Consider the following 22,013-nt stretch of genomic DNA (forward strand, 5'->3'; position numbering starts at 1 on the left):
CACTATTTTACAGTTATAAAATTTGCAAGTAGCTCGGGAAGACTTTCCTTGAGCAGAACTAGCTCTCACTACAGAAAAGGTTGGAGACCCCTGTACTAGGGGCTTACAGAGGAGGTCATCCTAATCACAGGGGGACCCCAACGCATAGTGTTCCCTAGTGTATGTAGGTGTTTTCACTGTATTCTAAGTGTCTTTTAACATAGCACTGGCTCTTGGACTGGTTAGTCAGACTCAGTTACCACCAGTATCCGTCTGAAAAAGTTGAGGGTACAGGATGATTTTGCAACAAGGCTTCTTTCTGCTCTTCTGTTTGTTCTTTCTGGATGTTATCCTTCTTCCTGCACTTTTTTTCGTCTTTGAGGACTTCTGTTGCTTCTTTCTACATTTTTTTTTCTTTCTGTGCGTTTTTTCTTCTTTTTTCACATGTCCTATCTCTGTAGGCATAGTTAGAAATTAGCATTTAAAAAACCTTTGAAATTCACTGAAAAAACCATAGGTTTCAGGCACGTTATAGTTAGGAATTAGCATTTAAAAAACCTTAGAAATTCACTGAAAAAACCATAGGTTTCAGGGGCGTTATAGTTAGCTGGACTTTTCACTCATACAAAACCATTGAAATTCCCCCGTTATAGTTAGTTCAGCTAACTATAACTCGCGCGACCGCAATGCACTGCTGATGACGTCACATATTACATCACTCATGACATGGTCAGTGATATCACTCATGACATCACTGATGACATCTCAAATGACATCACTCATGACATCATCCAGTGAATGTGTCTTTTTCTGAAAATTACATATGTTTTATATATGTATATCTCAAGGTCGATGGAAGAAAGGTGGAATGATATTTGTAGGTGCTTGCAGGACAAAGAAACCCTGGTAGGATAAACGGTGGCAGACAGGCTGGAGGATGTGTACAGTTACTGAGTCAGTACATTTCTTTGAATTTCTATTTTTACATGTGCCTGGCGTGGGCGGTGCTACTAATCAGAGGCCTCTTTGTCTTCCCTCTTTTCAAGATGAGTACAGACAAGAGTCAGAGACAACGCCGGAGCTGATTTGAGAGAGATATATGGTGCAGCAGCTGCTGGGCCCTTGGTACATAGTGGTAAGTCATGTTTATTCTCTCTAGATTTTATAATTATTGGACATCCATTTCTTTTACCTCATGGCCTTGCTACTGACGTTGCCCATTCACTACATATTTTGGAAGGTGCAAAACTGGTGATTCGAGGACAATGTAAAAAGAGCAGATAAAAAACACAACTGATACACAGGCTAAGGTAATGGAAGCCCAAGTGTATGAGGCACATTTTTCCTGTTCTCAATTGCCTGAAAAAGCCTTGCAGTTTCAAACAGGAAACTAAAGAAACAACCTCCTTTGAGCTGGAAGAAAACTCTCAGCAGAACAGGGATATTTGTTTTTTGCTTCTCACTATTAAACTCCTGCTTTGGAAGTTTATATTTGAAAAACAAAAAACGTTGCCATGTGGGCGCATTAAACATGGAGCCCATTCAGCAAAGCTTCAATGTCTTCAGCGGAGCTGCCATCACCATTCCTCACATGAATGTACCTCTGCATCATGTCTGCCTTGTGGGCTTTTTCAGGAAGGTGGGAGGTCTTCTGCTCAGGGATTGGTTTACATCCTTCCACTGGATTGCCAAGCCAACCAGCCACCCACAAATCTCTAAACACGCCCATAAAGTTTTTTGTTGATTGGACCTTGTTTTTAAAAAATTATTTGCAATGGGGAGGGTGGGGGGTCAGAGGGACCCTCCTGAGGCCCAAAAAAACCCAAAAAACAGTTGAAAAAAAATTCTGTGATCCTGTGGGAATCCTGCAGAATCAGAAAAGAAACCTAAATGGTGTCTGTGACTGTATTGTTCAATTGTAGGCCCCAGGGAGCCCACCCCGGGGCCAAAACCGTCAGAAAAGGGCAGAGGGGTTGTGTGTTCCCCTTTCCTGAGAATCCAGAGGCCCCGGGTACCCCTTCCCCCAGGACCAAATTCATAAATGAAGGCGAGGTGGGCTGCTAAGTCTCCTAATGAGCCTTTAAAAGGCCCTGGGGACTCGATCCCCCAGGGGCGCTATTTAGATTTTAAGGGGAGGCCCTAAGGCCCCATAGCCCAATGCCTACTCACTAGCTGTGACCCAGGGAGACCAGCCCTGGAGCACAGTGGTTTTCTTGTCCTTACCGGTGCGGGCAGGGAAACCTGTGATTATTCCCGCCTGGCGGGTACATTTTCGTATTTCCGACCACGCAGGAGTAAGCACAAAGTCTGCTCCCAGCGGACAGAAGCAAGTTAGTTTAATTAAAGGCAGCAGTTGGTAGAGCATTGACAGAGTAGAGTCTGAAGACAGTCTTGATGCACAGAAGCTTAGGCTGATTAAATATGCAGTTCGTGAGGTGCAATAAGCCAATTCCACATTCTTAGAGAGAATGTGGATCCGGGCCGAGTCATAAATTATAAGTACAACCATCTGATAATTTGTTTAATTTTAATTTTAGAGTGTTTTCTAAAGCGCCCACATGATCCATGGGTATTAGAGCGCTGTACATAGGGTTGAAAGAGCAAGATCAAAGGTATTGACAGATAATCAGAATAAAAGAGTCACAAAGGGGTGTTGCAACTAATAGCACAATTGGTCCATTAATATTCCATTAGTCTTCATTGTTGTATCCACTCCATGGTGGATATTTGCTGTTGCTCTGAAACTCTTTGGATCCAGGTACCCCGAGGAGCAGAGCTTATGAGGGTTCTCCTGTAAACAACGTGTATCTGATCCATCTAAAAGTTGCTGTCCTTGGTACCATCCTTGTGTCATAGGACTTCGAAGATTATGCAAGGAATCTATTCATTAGTATCTTTTTGACCTTTTTTCTGAACAAGAGGGTCGATGGGATAGAGCGTAACTTGGGTGGTAATGAGTTCCAGATTCTTGGTGCTGCCCCGGAGACAAAGGTGGCTCTCGACCTTGTGGAGAGCTAGTGCGGGCCAGTGTGTATCTGTCCAGCATGAGGAGTGAGTAATCAATTTGTATGGTGTGTGTGCTGTGTTCTGATTGGCTGAGTGTTCTTAACAACATGTGGCATCTAACTTTGTAGCATTTTGAGAATGTGAGCTTTTGGACAAACTTGTTTTATTGGGACTAATTCCCTTTGACCTGTTTACAATGTAGCTGCCTACCTGTGGGAACAATAAGGCTTTTCCCTGGTTGCACTTTTATATTCGGGCAACCCCACTTGTGACCTATCATTCAGAAGGCTTGGGTCTGGATTGCAGGGCTTGTTTTACCACATATCTCTGACTCAGGGCTTGATGGGGAGGTCATTTTGGGTGAATTCAACAGCAATGATATGAACCTGTTATTAAGTGTGCATAGAATATGAAGGTCATTGATATCATATTTACTGACATTCTCATTATTATGCGCACAGTTGTCGTAGCTTACATTGACATTGCTTTAACTAGTTTTGACATTGTTATGCATTCATAGTTTATGTCGTACCTCAACAATGCATTTACTGGTATTGCTGCTGTTGGATCTGCACATTTCATGGTGTACAATGATATCACAATCACCAATATTAACATTTCCTCCTCTAGTTGAATTTACAACTACATAATTTTCCTCTATTGTCCTGACAGTCACTTTATTCGATACAGTGTGTATTGCAGTAGAACCTGCTATTCTTTCTCTAGATATTTTTATAGTACCTAATTTGAGACAGCATCTCTACAGAAGGACACACCCATTTGTAGGAAACCACATAACAGGAGAACAAAAATGAAAACTGGAATAATGACTTCCTGCTCCAGCACTCACACAAAGTTCCCTGACACAAGTGAACAGTCGATAGCGCTTCACGACTCCCACAATTTACTCAGACAATTACATTACAATACTATCCCGGGATCTTGGACTTCTCTTAAGCCCGTTCACCAAATTACCTGATTCACAGGTGTTCGAACCAGTAACAATAACCACAATCAATCAACATGCATCCCCACTCCGCAAAACATCATACAAATAAAACACACCGCAATCTAACACTCCTCGCAAGACCTTTCATACTCACGCCTCCCTTCTAGTTCCGCCGCACCGTCAACGTCTGTCAGTTTCCGCCACTCTTTGCCAAAGTTCCATCTGCCGCATCCGGACCTCGATTCTTCCTACTCTGCCCTATATTTCTCCTTCCCCTCACTATTTAGAGGTAAACCATCCTCTGCTACCATTTGATTATGCTAAATTGCACCCCTGTCTTCCTCCTCACAATTAGCGTTCAGGATCTTTTATTTACCTAATAAACAGTGGTGGAGGGGAAAACACTTCATACCATGATGACAATAGTATACCTGACAGTACCACGGACTTCGACTTTACGTTTGTCAATTTATTATAAGGCCAAGAATAATAGGATGTATAAACATCGTAAGATTAACATATAAAGATATAAGAAAATCAATACAGAGCCAATTCTACGAATATAAGTAATTCGGAATAACAAGAATACAATGGTAAATCGGAGGATTAGGATACAGCTCAAAATGGTATTTTTCATTAGCAATAAAACAAATCTGTCCCTACACTGAACTAAGAGAAGACGCTATCTAATACCCTTCCATCTATTCCCAAAGGTGTCAGCACGTGTTGTCTTCCTGAGAAGTACTCACATCAAATGGGTTAAGGTGCTTAAGGCTAGAAGCGAGTTCTAAAATGCTCCTTTCTCTCCGAAATCTGGCAGAAGTCTGGGGTCTCTGTCCCTGCGCATCATACAATATAGAATTTGATTCTTGGATTTATCATGGTAACATTTTTCATTGCAACTTTTTCTATGTGGGGAGGTTTATGCTCCTTCATTAAGATTTCTTTGTTCGGCATAGTGACTTTGATTCCAAGACCAGCCATACACGAAAGATATCCTCCCTTCTCGCTTCCAACTGTCTTCAAAGCATTCCTTGTATCTTCTACGATCTGAAAATAACAAGTTGGCATTCCAATTCCTACAGTAGGATGAGAACATTGCTATTTCTTGAAAACAACATGCATTTCATTATTTATTTCTTGAGAAGCCAAGGAGGTGCAAAAAAAATACAGTCTTGGGCCTAGGAAAGCGGGCAACTTAAACAGCGATCGATTATAGTAAAAGATTATAAACTGTCCTGCTCTCTGTATACGCAGGCATGACGATACATACATGATCATATTATAACAATTGCGCTACAATGAATGAATAAATGAATCTACTGAATACATGTTCATGATCATAAAACACTGCAAACGATATACTTGTACGTAGGTGCATGGCAACTATGACTATATTGCACACATACAAATAGAGTGCTAAAAGCTCTCTATTAGTTCCCCCCTCTTATGACTAGTGTCATAACACCAAACTACATTCTTTCAGAATATCCTCCTTGTAGAAAAGACCCACCTAAACAGAAGATGTAGCTTGCTGTCCGTGTCTAAATCTCTCTAACCCTTTAAGATGTTGATAATGACTGTCCTGCAATCTTTCCATGTGCTGTTCTCGTTTCTTCAGGACATTTTCTTGATGTCTGGCTCTTTGCCATTTGCATGCCTTGATAACTCCCAATAATATAATTATGCACATGACAGGTATGATAATGGGTTTCAAGATATAACCCATAATTCCCTGTCCCAAACTGCCAAAGCAACTCTAAGGTGATAGCAGGCACAAATGACTTAGACATGCGCTCTACATTCTTGTAATAATCATATTTGTTCATATATTTGAGGACCGGACCTTCAGCGAGTACCACATCATAATTCGAGAAATAATATTCAAAATGAGCTTTGCTGTAAAACATACTTAATAGTACACTGCATGTAATGCCAAAAGTCACAGGTAAGTGATGGTATTGTATGCCTTCCTCTATTGAAGCTGGCAATTGCATGCACACATAGCAGTCTTTCGCTTCCATTGTGTCCACATACTCGTACAACAAACGTGCATATGCATTTAGCGTGAAATCACCCTTTGACAAATCTACATGCAATCTACGACTAGTTTCCTTGATCATTTCCTTATCTTTCATAGATGGACCTTCTTCTATTGCGCCATTTGAACCAGGTGGGGTAAGGGTAAGTCGTTCCCCATTCTTTTCATCATTGGGAGACCCACTCAAAGATGTGACAATCACAACAATTATGACAAGCGGTACTACTGCTATTAGAGTTCCAATAATACACTTTTGTTTTCGACCAGATGTTTTGGAATCCATGTTTCCACAGTCGTATTCGTCACACCAAAGAAACATTGAGAGTCTCTGTTTTTCTTTTCTGTACTTTTAGTTCCAAATTACAATGTCCTTATTGATTTCTTCACTCGATTATTGCCGAATTTAGTCCATTAATACTAAACCTATTGTAGAGAAGTAGTCAGCCCTAATCCTGAATTCTTCTCTCTATTGAAAGGACCCTAATTTTAAATCTTCTTTCACTGGGGGCTAGGTTATCTTCTTTAAAAGGCCTAATGAGTTCTTTGATCAGATCACAGTTCAAGCTTCATCTTTAATGAGGTTAGAGCCAAGTATTTGGAGAACCATTTGCAGGATTTCTGCATGCATTTCTCCCTATTCCAAGGCAGTAAGCTATCGACCAAAAGAAGGAAAAACAACTTGATTAAGGATCAAGAATCGCAGTCCACTCAACCTGGGTGGATTCAGAACTTGCAGTGTCAGAGTTCCAAAGGTTTCATCTCCCGGGACTAGCAGCTGAATATCAATCGAGAGGGTATCCCCTCCATAGCACACTGTTCCAGTTCCCAGTCTCCCAGAATTCCTCGGTCCCTGCATCTGCAACCAGATATGTTCACTCAGGAGACGCGTACTTTTGAGACGGTGTTCTTTTTTTTCTTGAGCATCTTAGATCATCCGGATTATCTTCTTGTTCACTTTGTTCAGATTCAGACGTTTCAGGAATCGGAGCTAGATTTTTCTCATATGCAAGTCTTACATTTTGCCTTTCTTTTCCTGCTGGCCACTTCTCTGCTCTGGCACTTGCTCCCTGCTCTTGTTCCTTCTACGCCAGGCCGTTCACTCGGGTCTGGTTCAAAGGGTACTTATACAATGTCATCAATCACAGGCTCAGTAGTCTGCTCCTCCGCTGGCAGCTCTCTTTCTCCTTGTGCTGTTTCTCCCTGTATGTCTTCAGACTCAGTTGTTCTCCGAGCAATTTGAGGAATGGGTGCTTCCTCTACCGGCACCGGAACCTTGCGGGTATGTGAAGCATGAATCCAATGCGGTAGTCCTCCACACTTCACCACTGTATTCTTGACCAATATCACCTGATATGGTCCTCTCCAGCGGGCATCCAGACAGCTCTTCCGCAAGTGCTTGCATACAAGAACCCAGTCTCCGGGGTTTAGATCATGCAACAGGTCTCTCGAGGGGGATGCAGTTGCAGCCTCGACCTGGTGGGACAGAGAATTAACCACATCAGCCAGTCCATTACAATAGTCCAACACCATATCATCAGTGACATTAATCAATGCTGTCGCTGGCACCATAGGCAATCTCATAGCTCTCCCTGTCAGTATTTCATGAGGGCATAGCCCTGTCCGTCCATCAGGAGTGCTACTCAAACTCATGAGAACAAGTGCCATAGCATCTGGCCACTTTAATGCAGTCGATGAACACACCTTAGCCACTCTCATTTTGATTGTGCCATTCACCTGTTCCACTAGACCAGATGCTTCTGGTCTGTAGGTGTAATGCAATCTTTGGTCTATATTTAAAGCAGCACACAACAGTTTCATGAGTTCACTATGGAAGTGAGTTCCTATATCTGTTTCCACTGAAGTCAGAAATCCATACCTTGGGATAAGTTCTCGTAATAGCAGCTTGGCCACCGTGAGACAAGCACATCGTCGAGTTGCATAAGCCTCAACCCAATTTGAAAAGATACACACCACCACCAAAACATATCTCAGCCTATTACATCTTGGCATTTCAATAAAATCCAATTGTATCCAGTTAAAAGGACCTCCTGATCTCCCAATGTGACTCATTGTAACCACAGTTCTTTTTCCTGCATACATTTGCTGACATGTAACACATCTGGGTTACAGAAGCAGTTAATCAGGTTGCCCCGCTTCAGGCGGCTACAAGCAACAGACGTCCACCGGGTGCCCCCTGGTATGGCTCAGAACTCAAACAATTGAAGGTTGAGTATAGAAGGCGTGAGTGTCTCTGGAGAGTGGACTATAATAGGGTCAGTAAGCTAGCTCATAATGGGGCCCTGTATAAATATAAGCAGACTATTAGGAACACCAAGAAGGATTATTTTTCCCGGAAAATCGCGGAGGCAGGGAACTCTACCAAAGAACTTTATAAATCAGTGTCCTTTCTGGCGAATTCTCAGCAGACCAATCTGTTCAGCCCTGATCAGGCGTTTTGTGATCAGTTGGCTGTCTTTTTCCATAACAAGGTGTCCACAATCTATGACGAATTGTTAATTTCAGTAGGTCCTAATACATCGCATTGTAAGCAGGTGACACTCGGCTCGGAAGAGCCACCGACGTGCAGTCTTACCTCCATTGATCCTCTATCTAAGGAGGAGGTTCTGGCGCTGCTAAGCTCGATAAAGTCGGGTGCAGCTTCAGATCCTTGTCCTCCGCATATTATGCACTTGGTGGCAGATAGGATTACACCCACCCTCACGTCCCTGATCAACCAGGTACTAGCTGCAGGGCCCTATCCAATCACCGGGAAAATGGTGAGTGTTAAGCCCCTTCTTAAACAACCTTCCTTGGACCCATCAGAGTTTAAAAACTATCGTCCTATCTCTGGCCTACCTCTGATGGCAAAGGTCATCGAGAAGGCTATAAACCGGAGTTTGACCGACTACCTAAATAAGAATGCACTGCTGGATAGGTCTCAGCACGGCTTTCGGCCTAAGCACTCTACTGAATCGGCCCTTATAACGGCAGCAGAGGGTATTCGAGCAGCAGTTGATGGAGGAGGGATCTATCCTGGATCTATCTGCTGCTTTTGACACTGTAAACCATGCGGTTTTGCTACAGCGTCTAAGGGATGTAGGGATTTCACATGGCGTCCGAGTAACGATCTATACGGACAGCCAATACGGCTTTGGTGTAGTTCATGATTTTGGTCAGCTGTGGTCTCAAATGGGATTTTTAACATCCTTAGGGTCTCCGATTAGAAATGGTGAATTTGAGCGCCAACTATTGGATGCTTTGCAAAAGCCCAAGGCCATAGCAGTTGTAAAGTGTGCTGTTCACGGAAAGGGATAAGATTTTGTCACAAAGGGCAATAACTATGCTGACGAAGTAGATCGTTTTTGTGCCATACATGCATGTTTTTTTAATGGGCAATATACAGGAGAAAGCAGAGAAGAGACCGAGCTCAGCATGATGTTAGTTGGAGCTGATACATGGGATGAGGTGAAGCGGTTACAGGATGAAGTCCCAGAGGAAGAAGCTGCTTCATGGGTCAGAGCAGGCTGTGAAAATAGAGATGATGGCATTTGGGTGTCAACTGATAATAGAGCAATAATTCCTAATTGTTTGCTGAGCCCAATGGCAAGGCAGATTCACGGAGCAGTTCATCTGGGACAAGATGCCATGGTGCGAGTGTTCAGGCAGACATGGTATAATCCACGCTTTCGTGTGATTGCTGAAGAAGCGTGTCATAGATGTGTTACATGTCAGCAAATGAATGCAGGAAAAAGAATTGTGGTTACTTACAATGAGTCACATTGGGAGATCAAGAGGTCCTTTTAACAGGATACAATTGGATTTTATTGAGATGCCAAGATGTAATAGGCTGAGATATGTTTTGGTGGTGGTGTGTATCTTTTCACGTTGGGTTGAGGCTTATCCAAGTCGACGGTGTGATAGTCTCACGGTGTCCAAGCTGCTATTACGAGAACTTATCCCAAGGTACGAATTTCCGACTTCAGTGGAAAAAGATAGAGGAACTCACTTCCATAGTGAGCTCATGAAACTGTTGTGTGCTGCTTTAAACATTGACCAAAGATTGCATTGCAGCTACAGACCAGAAGCATCTGGTCTAGTGGAACAGGTGAATGGCACGATCAAAATGAGAGTGGCTAAGGTGTGTTCATCGACTGCATTGAAGTGGCCAGATGCTTTGCCACTTGTTCTCTTGAGTTTGCGTAGCACTCCTGATAGAAGGACAGGGCTACCCCCTCATGAAATACTGACAGGGAGAGCAATGAGATTGCCTATGGTGCCAGCTACAGCATTGATTAAAATCACTGATGATATGGTGTTGGACTATAGTAGGGGACTGGCTGATGTGGTTAATTCTGTGTCCCACCAGTTTGAGGCTGCAACTGCATCCATCTCGAGAGACCTGCTGCTTGATCTAAACTCCGGAGACTGGGTTCTTGTATGCAAGCAAGTGCGGAAGAGCCGTCTGGATGTCCGCTGGAGAGGACCATATCAGGTGATATTGGTCACGAATACAGCGGTGAAGTGTGGAGGACTGCAGCAATGGATTCATGCTTCACATACCCACAAGATTCCGGAGCCGGCAGAGGAAGCACCCATTCCTCAAATTGCTCGGAGAACAACTGAATCTGAAGACATACAGGGAGAAACAGCACAAGGAGAAAGAGAACTGCCTGCGGAGGAGCAGACTACTGAGCCTGTGATTGATGACATTGTAGAAGTACCCTTTGAACCAGACCCGAGTGAACGGCCTGGCGTAGAAGAAACAGACAAAGAGGAAGAGCAGGGAGCAAGTGCCAGAGCAGAGAAGTGGCCAGCAGGAAAAGAAAGGCTAAATATAAGACTTGCATCTGAGAAAACTCTTGCTCCGATTCCTGAAACGTCTGGATCTGAACAAAGTGAACAAGAAGATAATCCGGATGATCTAAGACGCTCAAGAAGAAAATAAACATCGTCTCAGAAGTTCGTGTCTCCTGAGTGGACATATCTGGTTGCAGATGCAGGCACTGAAAAATTCCGGGAGACTGGGAACTGGAACAGTGAGCTATGGAGGGGACACCCTCTCGGTTGATATTCAACTGCTAGTCCCCGGAGTTGAAGCCTTTGGAACCCTAACACTGCATGTTCCGAATCGAACCAGGTTGAGTGGACTGCGATTCTTGATCCTTAATCAAGTTGGTTTTCCTTCTTTTGGTCGACAGCTTACTGCCTTGGAATTGGGAGAAATTTGTGCTGAAATCCTGCAAATGGTTCTCCAAATACTTGGCTCTAACCTCATTAAAGATGAAGCTTGAACTGTGATCTGATCAAAGAACTCATTAGGCCTTAGAAATAAGATAACCTAGCCCCCAGAGAAAGAATATTTAATATTACGGTCCTTTCAATTGAGAGAAGAATTCTGGATTAGGGCTGACTACTTCTCTACAATAGGTTTAGTATTAATGGACTAAATTCTGCAATAATCGAGTGAAGAAATCAATAAGGACATTGTAATTTGGATCTAAAAGTACAGAAAAGAAAAACAGAGACTCTCAACGTTTCTTTGGTGTGACGAGTACGACAGTGGAAACATGGCTTCCGAAACATCTGGTCGAAAACAAAAGTGTATTATTGGAGCTCTAATAGCAGTAGTACTGCTTGTCAGAATTGTGGTGCTTGTCACATCTTTGAGTGGGTCTCCCGATGATGAAAAGAATGGGGAACGACCTACCCTTACCCCACCCGGTTCAAATGGCAAAATAGAAGAAGGTCCATCTATGAAAGATAAGAAAATGATAAAGGAAACTAGTCGTAGATTACATGTATATTTGTCAAAGGGTGAGTTCACGCTAAATGTATATGCACGTTTGTTGTACGAGTATGTGGACACAATGGAAGCGAAAGAATGGAACGAGTATGTGGACACAATGGAAGCGAATGTGTGCATGCAATTACCAGCTTCTGTAGAGGAAGGCATACGATACCATCACTTGCCTGTGACTTATGGCACTACATGCAGTGTACTATTAAGTATGTTTTACTGCAAAGCTCATTTTGAATATTATTTCTCGAATTATGATGTGGTACTCTCTGAAGTTCCGGTCCTCAAATATATGAACAAATATGATTATTTCAAGAATGTAGAGCGCATGTCTAAGTACTTTGTGCCTACTATCACCTTAGATACATCCTATGCACACAGACACAATTTGACCTGCATGTTAACTGACATTGAAAAGAAATTTGTGGATCAGATAGAAGATCGACATAGGCAAACTTTGTTTCGTCCAGATCCGAAGCATAAGCTACTGACATGGACCAAGGAAGAATTAGATCACAAGGTAAAGGGGAGATCAGGACCCATAGCTTTAGACTTTCAACAGAAAGGAAAGTTGTGCATTAGACATCTGTCCACATATTATGACAAAATATTCGTGGGTGAAAGTGATCGTGAACAAGTGTTTCTGATTGAAAAGTCCATAAGAAAAGCACTATTGGATAAATTGACTAGAGTGCCTAATGTTTATTTTGTGTGTGGTAAGAATGCTTATGTGAAACTGTCCGAGAATTGGTATGGGACATGTTATTTAGCCATAGTATTTCCCAAGATATTTCATGTGGATGATTTGTGGCCCTTGGAAGGATAAAGCTTTTATAGGGGAAAACGTGGTGTAAGCGCTGGAGAAATCATTGGTGATGTGCTTGTGGAGCCATGATACCTAGTTTAGGTGTGGTTTTGAATGATGTAAAAATTTGGAAGCTGACAACGACAGTGGATAAACTTTCCGTGAATACAGCACAAATCCTGTTATTAGTGGATGGTGAGATGGTCTCGATAAGGGCTATGGTTCTTCAAAATCGTCTTGCTTTATACGTCCTACTAGCAAAAGCTGGAGGAGTCTGTAAACTTTTGAGAGTCCAACAGTGCTGCAGTTATATTCCTGACAATAGTCGGGATATAAGGAAATATATTGCCAATATTTCAGATATCCATCACTAATTGATTAATTTGGCTGCTGAGGGACTCTGGGATCACATTGGAAAGGGTTTCGGGCAAATTGGCAGTTGGTTTGGCAGTTTGACCCACTATCATAACTGTCATGTGCATAATTATATGGCCCCAAAGATGTTAAGGGCCACCCTGGGACAGCAAACGGAGGCGGGAATGGAAATATTTGTGCACTGGTGCGGTCGTCTTGCTGCCTGAAAGAACCTCTTTTCTACGAAGTCCCACGGCCAAACAGTATCCTCCCCTATAGTGCCTACTCATCTTGTGTAGTCCTGTTTGAATGACGCTAGGTTTGGTTAAATACATACAGTGCTGTGGGGGTACTCTCATACTGGGTGATGTTTTGTACTTTTCTACGGGGTTCTACTATATTGAGTTGAATCTTGGCACTAATCCTGCATAGGTACAGGTGGATTATACATTTTGCTTTCTCAGGGCCTGTGGGAAGCTGGCTCTGTATATGCTATACCAAAGTAATGTATAGTGTGAACAAAGTCAAGTAGATCCCCAAAGGCTTACAGAGGTAAAAGTAGATAATACCTTACTCTCTATTTGTGGTAGCGTGGGTGAGCAGTAAGGCTTTATCATAGGGTAGTGTTAAGCATTTATTGTACACACTCAGGCAAGAATTTATTTCGCATACTTAAAAACTGAACTCTGACAAATTGTTTTGTATGAAAATATTTAATTGCTTTATTTTATTTTTAGAACCAACAGGACTTGGAGCAGGTAAGTAAAACAATACTTTTCTAGAATAATACAGTTGAATGCAGTTGAATTCAGTAACAGGTAGGTAAAATGTTCATAAACAGTTGAAATTACTTTTCAGTTACTTTGCAATTACTTTGTAATTACTTGTTATATTACTTTTCAGATTACATTTTCTACTCAGTGTGATATGCCTAGATATTACACTGGGACATTTCCTGAATAGAAGGTTAGTGAGTAAGTTGTGGTTAAAACACAGTTTCTTGGATTGTTATACAATTTCCAACTCCACACTTGCTGGGAAGGTAAGTTGGAGGGCTCAGGAACGTAGGTGCACCTCAGGTCCTCTTCTCCAGGGTGCAGGCAGCTGGATGCTAGGGTGCCTTTTGAGGTCGTATTTCACCTTACAGGATCACTCGCGGTTAGGGTGGTCTCCATGCAGCTGCTGCAGGAGACGTCGGGGAGTGCTGGAGGGATTAACCCACAGTGGACTCAGACTGTGGAGCACTGGGGGACCTCGCTGGGACTGGTGGGCCACTCAAACATGGGCCGCAGGCGTCGGGTGCAATGGTGGTTCCAGGCGTCTGGTTTCTTTGTCCTCAGCAGGCTCGGAGTCTTTCTTTTTGTGATTATTTTAAACAGAGCTGCTGTTCACAGGAGATCCAGTCTTTGTTGAAGGTAGTCAGTCCTCCCAGGGGTTCTGGAGGTCACTGGCTGCAGGACAAGGCCATTTTTGGTGCAGGATCCCTGGAAACTACAGATAGGCCAGTAGGGCTGAGGCCAAGTCAGTTCTTCTATGCAGTATCCTCTGCTGGGCATCTTCTTTAGTCCTTCTTCATAGGTTGCAGGAATCTGCCTTCTGGTTTCAGGGCTGTCCCCTAAATACTGTATTTAGGTGGTGTGTTAGGGGCCTTAAGGTCAGTAGCCAATGGGCTACTGACCTTAGGGTGACTATGCCCTTGGTGTGCTCACCCCACATGGGGAGTGGGCACACCTTCTGGGCAGTTCTAATTTTTCCCGCCTGTCTTCCCACTGAAAAGGGGGTGAGACAGGGATGGGGCCTGCTCCCAATAGCAGGAGAGGCTGGGGGTCATGTTACAAAGGCGGCAAGGCCTTTGAAGCTCCCCTGCCACCAATGGCTCTTCCTGACCTGGTAGCGGTGGGACCGCCTCCACCCAGGAAAGGCTTTGTTTATGGGCCCAGGGTGTGAAGGCTCCCGCCCCAGGGTCCAGAAACATGTCTTGTGGTGGCAGGCTGGTGTTTACCTGTCAGAGAACCCACCAGAGGTTGGTTGTTTTTCTGGGGGCAGCTCTAGAATGCCCCCTGAGTGCATTGTATAATAAATCCCACTCTGTCATTAGTGTGGGTTAATTATGCTGAGAATGTTGCTACCAAACTTCCCAGAATTCCGTAAAGCCATTATGGTGCTGTGGGGTCCATAATGACAAACTCCCAGACCATATACTCTTTATGGCTTTAGTGCACTTACAATGTCTATGAATGGACTCAGACACAGTAAGGGGTAAAGTGCTCATGCAATTGTACCCTCACCAGTGGTATAGTGCAGCCAGCTAGAGGGTTGTCTTACCTATACCATAGGTAGTGGGTTGCAGGGATGGCAACAGGTATGCGTGCCATGTCGACTCTTGACTTTTCTCTGCACCAAAACACGCAGCCTGCAATGACAGTATGTGTATTAAGGTACAGGACCCCTAAGGGTAGCGCTATATATGTACCCTTGGTACCCATGGTACCTTTTGCAAGGACCTACATGTGACAAGAGAGGTGCCAATTGGGGGTACAAAGGTACATTTCTGGAAAATAACACAGGCACTGGGAACTTGATTGGCAGGGACCCAGGGCACATCAAGTCAAAGTGCATCAGAAATCTGGCAAAAAGTAAGGGAAGGTTGCTGCAACAGAAACCCAGAGCCCCATACAAGGCCCTCCCCCTCGCCCAAAGGCCAGGAGACTCAGCCAAATCTGGGAGAGTCTTCTTAGACTTTCAGCCAAGGAAGAGTAGAGGAAGTGATTTGAAAGTTGCAGGGCTACTCTGCCTTACATCCTTCTGCCCAGGTCAGTCCATTTGGGGAGCTGGCCTACCTCAACAGTTTCAAGACCTAATTCGCAATGCGCCTTTCCTAGCTCTTTAGTGTCTTTATCCAATCTTTTTCATTTGGCTTCAGAGGTGCCTATCTCTGCAAATTCTAACTTAGCTAGTCCAAGTCCCAGCTTACCCACAAAGGTTACCTACAGATTGAGTAACCCCACATGACCAACAGGGTCAGGGGACCTAACTTGCTATTTGGCAGCGGGCAGTGCTGCCATGAAGGCTAACACCAAGCAGAGGCTTCTAACAGCTGTCAGTGCCCAGAACCACACCTTTAGCTCTTCATTGGTAGGTGAAGTGGCTAACTTAAAGGCTTCTTTGGGTTCTGGTGGCCTGTCTGCGGTTTTAGGGTAGGGGGCCACTACACATTTTTTAGTGAACACCCTTCTTCCACCCTACCTTCTGTCAGCTGAGGAGCCACCAAATCAGGCTGGGCAGTTGCCTGACTAGTCAGTTCTTTTTTGTCGGCTAGGGAGGACTTCACCAGTGCCAATTTGGAATTCTACCTTATTGGGATAGAATCTCCCTGGCCCACTGGAACAGTGACTAACAGTGATCCACCTTCCCTACACTGTCTCTTCTTTTTGTTTGGGCGCTTATCTGCATTAACTGCAGGGTCAGTCCTCCCCCGATCCTTGGGTGGGGACTGGCCTTGGGACAGTGCCCCACTTTGGCTCAGACCAACCTCTGGGTGGTCCTTTCAAATGAGACAATGAAGTGGAAGGTCTGTATTGACTACTACCTTTCTCCAAAAAAGGGATCCAGCTATTTCTAGGGGCACTACAGCCACAGGCCTGACAGTGACCTTCCGTGGGATAGTCCTTACTCTTTTTGTCTCCCCTGAGACATACTGGTTTAAAAGTACCAACCTGTCATGCACCACAGTGTGACTGGCACAGGTATCTCTCAAGGCAGTGGCCGGGATTCCATTCACCAGTAGGTGGTGGAAGTGTCTGCTTCCCTCTGGAATCTCCAACTCACCTTTTGGGCCCATTTTTCAGTTGAAGGTTATGTTACTGTGTTTTATAGCGCGCACAGCTACTCCAAGGAGTGTCCCGGCGCGAACTAAGAGTACAGCAAACAATACACAGATTAGACCAGATGGGTTTTGAGGTGTTTCCTGAACAAATGATCGTCCTGAATTGCGCGCAAAGATAACGGCAATGCATTCCACAACCTAGAGGCTCTAAAAGCAAGGGATCTACCCCTCATTCGTTGAAGACGGAAACTGGGGGTAGAGGCGAGCAGCTGCGAAGAGGATCTCAGAAGCCTGGTCGGTTGATAGAAAGAGAAGCGCTTTTTGAGGTAGGAAGGGCCTCCATCATGGAAGGTGCGATGAGCAAGGACCAAGACTTTGAATTCCACGCGTTTCCTGACAGGGAGCCAGTGCAGCAAACGAAGCGAAGATGAAATACAATTTCTGATGGGGAGGATGACCACCAGCCGGGCTGCAGTGTTTTGGATCACCTGTAGTTTTCTTAGCAAGTAATCAGGCAGACCAATGTAAAGATCATTGGCGTAATCGAGGCGGGAAAGGATCAAAGCCCGAACCACTGTCTCTTTCACTGATCTAGGTAGCAGAGGAAGAAATTTCCTCAAGGATTTAAGTATACCGAAACAGCAGCCTGTTAGTTTTTTTATTTGAGTCAGAAAGGACAGCTGCTCATCGAACCAGATACCCAAGTTTTTGACTGGGAGACCCGTACAGGATGGAGAGGGAAAATCTGAGGGCCAGAGAGAATCCCTGAAATGAGGAGGAAATTTACCGAAGAGCAAAATTTCGGTCTTTTCCTCATTGCATCTCAGTTGGGCGGCCGATAACCAGTGAAAGACGGCCGCTAGGCACTCTGGAGGTAGAATAGTCAGTCCTGTCCCATGTGAACAGGAGCTGAGTATCATCGGCATACGCCACCACCTTGGCCCCCCCTTCCTCTGCTAGTTGGACTAAAGGCGTGACATAAATATTAAAAAGCAGAGGGCTCAGCGAAGAGCCTTGAGGAACACCAGTGGAGACAGGCTGAGGAGGAGATGCAAAAGGAGGAAGCCAGACCTGTTGTGACCGAAGGGTAAGAAAGGATTCCAGCCACTTCCAGGCCGAACCAGTAATGCCAATAGCAGCTAGCCGAGTAAGTAGCAGAGCATGGGGAACGGTATCGAATGCAGCCGATAAATCTAAAAGGATGAGGGCTGCACTCCCCCCCGAATCCAAGCATTCCCGAATAGCCTCCGAAACCTCGACTAAGGCAGACTCGGTACTATGAGCAGCTCTAAAACCCGATTGAGCCGGATGGAGAAGTCTCGCATTCTCCACAAAAGCAGATAGTTGTTTGTTTGCTACCTTTTCACATATTTTGGCCAGACAGGGAAGTAGAGAGATCGGTCTGTAGTTGGCAGGATTGCCGGCGTCAAGAGATGGCTTCTTTAACAAAGGAATAATTTTAGCTTGTTTCCATTCCTGTGGAACAGCAGCCTCACTAAGGGACAAATTAACAAGTGTATTTACCTCAGGATTGACTGTCTCAGCAATAGATGCCAAAAGCCTAGCCGGACAGGGGTCAGACGGAGACCCTGACTTTAAAGATTGTAATATTTTAAGGGAGTCCGATGGTGTCACTGGGGAAAAGGCAGAAAATAAAGCCACCGGGGCGGAGCTACCCACCGGAGGACTCCCACTGGAGGTAAATGTTGCCTGAATAGTCCGAATTTTAGCAATAAAGAAATCCGAGAGCTTATTACACCAGGAGGCAGAAACAGGGAGTTTCGTAGCCATGGCTTCAGGGGCCATAAAACTCTGGACAATCGAAAGATTTCTTTCGAATTGTTACAGGCGCCCTCGATCCGCTTAGTATAGTAGAGGCTTTTCGCTTCGCGGATAGCCTGCTAGTAGGTTTTCTGGGCATCTCTTAAGATCTTCTTGGCTATTGGACAAAAGACGGTGCACCAACCCCGTTCAAGCTTTTTACAGTGCCGTTTGAGCAACTTCAAATCAGGGGTAAACCAAGGTTGTGAGGGAGAAACCCTATGGCGACGGCGGCAAGACAGGGGAGACAGGCTGTCCACAGCTCGTCCAATCCAGCCCAAGAAACAAGCAAGGGCCCGCTTAAGGTCTGTCGGAAGAGTAACCCTAGAGTTGTCAAGACAGAGCCGAAAGGCTAAGGAATCAATTTTTGCTGTTGGAGGGCCGGAATTAAGCTGATGATCAATGGATCCGTTACTTAAAGACCAAGTAAAACAGGATAAGAAGTGGTCAGACCACGAAACAGGTATAGGGTTAGCCAGAGATATGGGAAAGTTAGAGCAAATTGGGTCCAAAATATGCCTACCACCATGGGTGGGAGAGCTGACCCATTGGGTGAGCTGCGCAAGATCAACCGCCTCTAGAAAGGCTTTGGAACCACTCAGCTCCCGTTGATCAAGATGAATATTACAATCACCCAAAAAGAGGTATTGTGAAAAACGTGGTGCATGGGAGACAAGCAGCTCTCCAAGACCACTAAGAAAAGGGCCAGCATAGCCAGGCGGTCTGTAAACTAAAGTGCCGGCTAGTGTGGAATGAGGTGAAAATGTAATAATGAAGTCGAGAAGTTTGCATTGATCCAAAGAATAGTTGTTGCTCAGTGTCACCTCCCAAACATTTCTATAGATAATTGCAACACCACCGCCCCTGCCACCCAGACGGTCAGCTCGGCAGATCGAGTAACCAGGAGGAATAGCCATCTGTACAATAGGGTTCGATGAGTCATTCATCCAGGTCTCCGTAACAAACAAAAGATCCAACTGGAAATCTAAGATAAGATCTAGGATATCCTGATAGTGTTTGACAAGAGAGCGACTGTTGATCAGGCCTGCTTTTAAAATAGGGCGGGCTTTAGAACCAACAGTCCTTCTAACTTGAATGTGTGTGCCTCTGGGAATCTGGCTAAGATGAAAACGACATTTAGAACAAGAGAAAGGACCATCACAACTTACATCCCATGTCATGTGAGGCATGCAGATTGTAGGTCTCAGTGCCAATAGATCGAGATGGCTGTAACTCAGCGAGGGCCCCATGAGGCAGGGGGGACAGACAGCATGGCTGGCGCTGGACGCTCCTGGGACGCGGACGGGTGCAGACGGGCTTGCCTTGTGCGCGCCTTCGGCGCGCCCGCGGCGCGTCCGCTGCGCGTCCGTCTGGCGTGCATTAAATGGACGTCCCGTGTGCGCGAGGCTAGAACGCCTAAGACCCAAAATGGCGGCTCTCAGCGGCACAACGAGGGACCAGGAAGTGAGTAAAAAACACAGAACTGCAACACAAGTTAAAATACAGCGTGGGGGGGCGGAATGTGATTAAAAGTAGACAAGATATTTTTTTAAATGCAAGTATGAGGACTTTGTGCAATTCAGCTGTGCAAAGTAGGCAAAAAATGCATGTGCAAAATCGGCAGTGAGCAAATTAGCAAGGAAACACCAGACCAGCGTTAGGCATAATGTCAGCTGTAACTCTTAGGAGGACTTCCTCGTCTGAAGAACCCCCCTCAAAGGCTACACTGGCAACCCTTGGAGCTTCACTAGGGGCTCTGTTTTTAGGACAGCTAGGGTACCTGGTGTGGTGTTCTGTCTTTTGAAAGTTGTGACACCATACCGTGTTAGGATCCCAACTCTTACCTTGGTATCCACTTTAAGTGTGTGAGGTATCTTTGGGGTCACCCTCCTGGACAGGGTTTTGTGGGAGCTACCCAGGACTCCTGACTTTTATCTGTAACCTCTTTCTTTTGGTCACCCCCATTGGACGTCATGGTCACCCTTGTGTTGACCCAGTAGTCCGCCTTCTTTCCCAATTCTTAGGGAGAAATTGGACCTAGGTCTACCGGATACTGATGCAAATTTTCATCAATGCAATTACTTAATATGTGTTCTTTCATAAACAAATTATAAAGACCATTATAATCTTACACTTTACTTCCAGTCAACCAGCCGCCTGGTAGTTTCATTAAGTAGTCTACAAATTCCACCCAGGGCTGACTCTGGATTTTCTGAGCACCCCTGAATCTAATAATATACTCCTCAGTAATGAGTCGAAATCCCTCAATCAGGGTGACCTTGATGAGTTCATAGGACTATGCTTCTACCCCACTAGGGGTCAGAAGTTTGTCACTGCATTTACCAGAGAAGAGTTCCCAAAGGAGTGCTACCCAGTGAGTTTTCCTCACTTTTCTGGCTTCACAAGCCCTCTCGAAGGCTATGAACCACTTTGTGATATCATCACCATCCTCAAATTTGGGGACAATCCCCTTGGAGATTTTGGGATCCTAAGATTGTTCTCTGGCCCTATTTATTAAGTTGCTGCCACCATTGATGGGAGCTAGGCCTGTCTCTGTTCTTTCTTTTTTTAGAGCCAGGAGTCTGGTCTCAAGGTCTAATCTTTGGGCCAACCTTAATTAAAGGTTGGTCTTCTCATTGAGGCTGTCCTCAATGGTCTCAGAAGTACCTTGTCGTACTTTAATATTCGGGACCGCGTAGGGGACAGGGCCCTACCCCTGTCTATCTTGGTATTAGCAAACCGCAAATGGTAAATGCGGCATGTACGAGTGCTTTATATATCGTTCTAGCTATGAATGCACTGTGTACACGTTATTCTGCTTCACTACGCGGGTTCCATTTTGGAAGCGGTGGCCATCTTGTCATTGCCCTCACATAGGCTATAATGGAGCAAATACGGGCCTCACAGTACATGTGCTTTCCCGTGACTTCTTTGTGACCTGGGCAGCTGGCTCTGCTGCCCCGGGTCAAACTGGTCTCACGAGCTCCCCTTCCTCCGTCCACCTGTGATTAGCATCAGGGCTTGACCCATCATAAAACCCTTTCATTCTACACAAACCTCCGGCTAATCTCTTTCACACCTGCTTGTTCCTGCTTTATGACTTTTTTCCCTAAACAGGAGATGCTCATGTTTATTGGGGGGTCTATCGATATCCGATGTGGGATCTGAACCTTACTGTGTAAATCATTGTGGGCTGGCCGAACTGGAATGTGGGATGGTCATCATGACTCTGCCTTTTCCTTTGAAATGTATACATGTAATGGCCATATCATAAAACCTAGGAATGTATGCTTGAGGCAGGGAAAACTGTATTTAAGATGAAGTCCGTTTCTATGATTTTCAGCAGTCTCCTGAGAACATACACGCTGTTGTACTTCTAGGATACCTGTAGTTGGTCTGCAGCCAATAAACAAATCTTTGACTTCACCCAGAAGA

General features: G+C 44.8%; 1 long non-coding RNA gene across 1 annotated transcript in view; it reads left to right on the forward strand.

The window, feature by feature from the left end:
- LOC146799585 (uncharacterized) overlaps positions 1–22,013 on the forward strand; it is a 315,625-nt gene that overhangs the window by 21,708 nt on the left and 271,904 nt on the right. The window contains exon 2 of the long non-coding RNA XR_014969285.1: positions 1,026–1,114. This is a non-coding gene — a long non-coding RNA (uncharacterized LOC146799585). The remainder of the gene's footprint in view (positions 1–1,025; positions 1,115–22,013) is intronic.

The sequence above is a fragment of the Triturus cristatus genome, chromosome 9 (genome assembly GCF_964204655.1).
Source record: "Triturus cristatus chromosome 9, aTriCri1.1, whole genome shotgun sequence".
In the NCBI taxonomy this organism is placed as follows: Eukaryota; Metazoa; Chordata; class Amphibia; order Caudata; family Salamandridae; genus Triturus; species Triturus cristatus.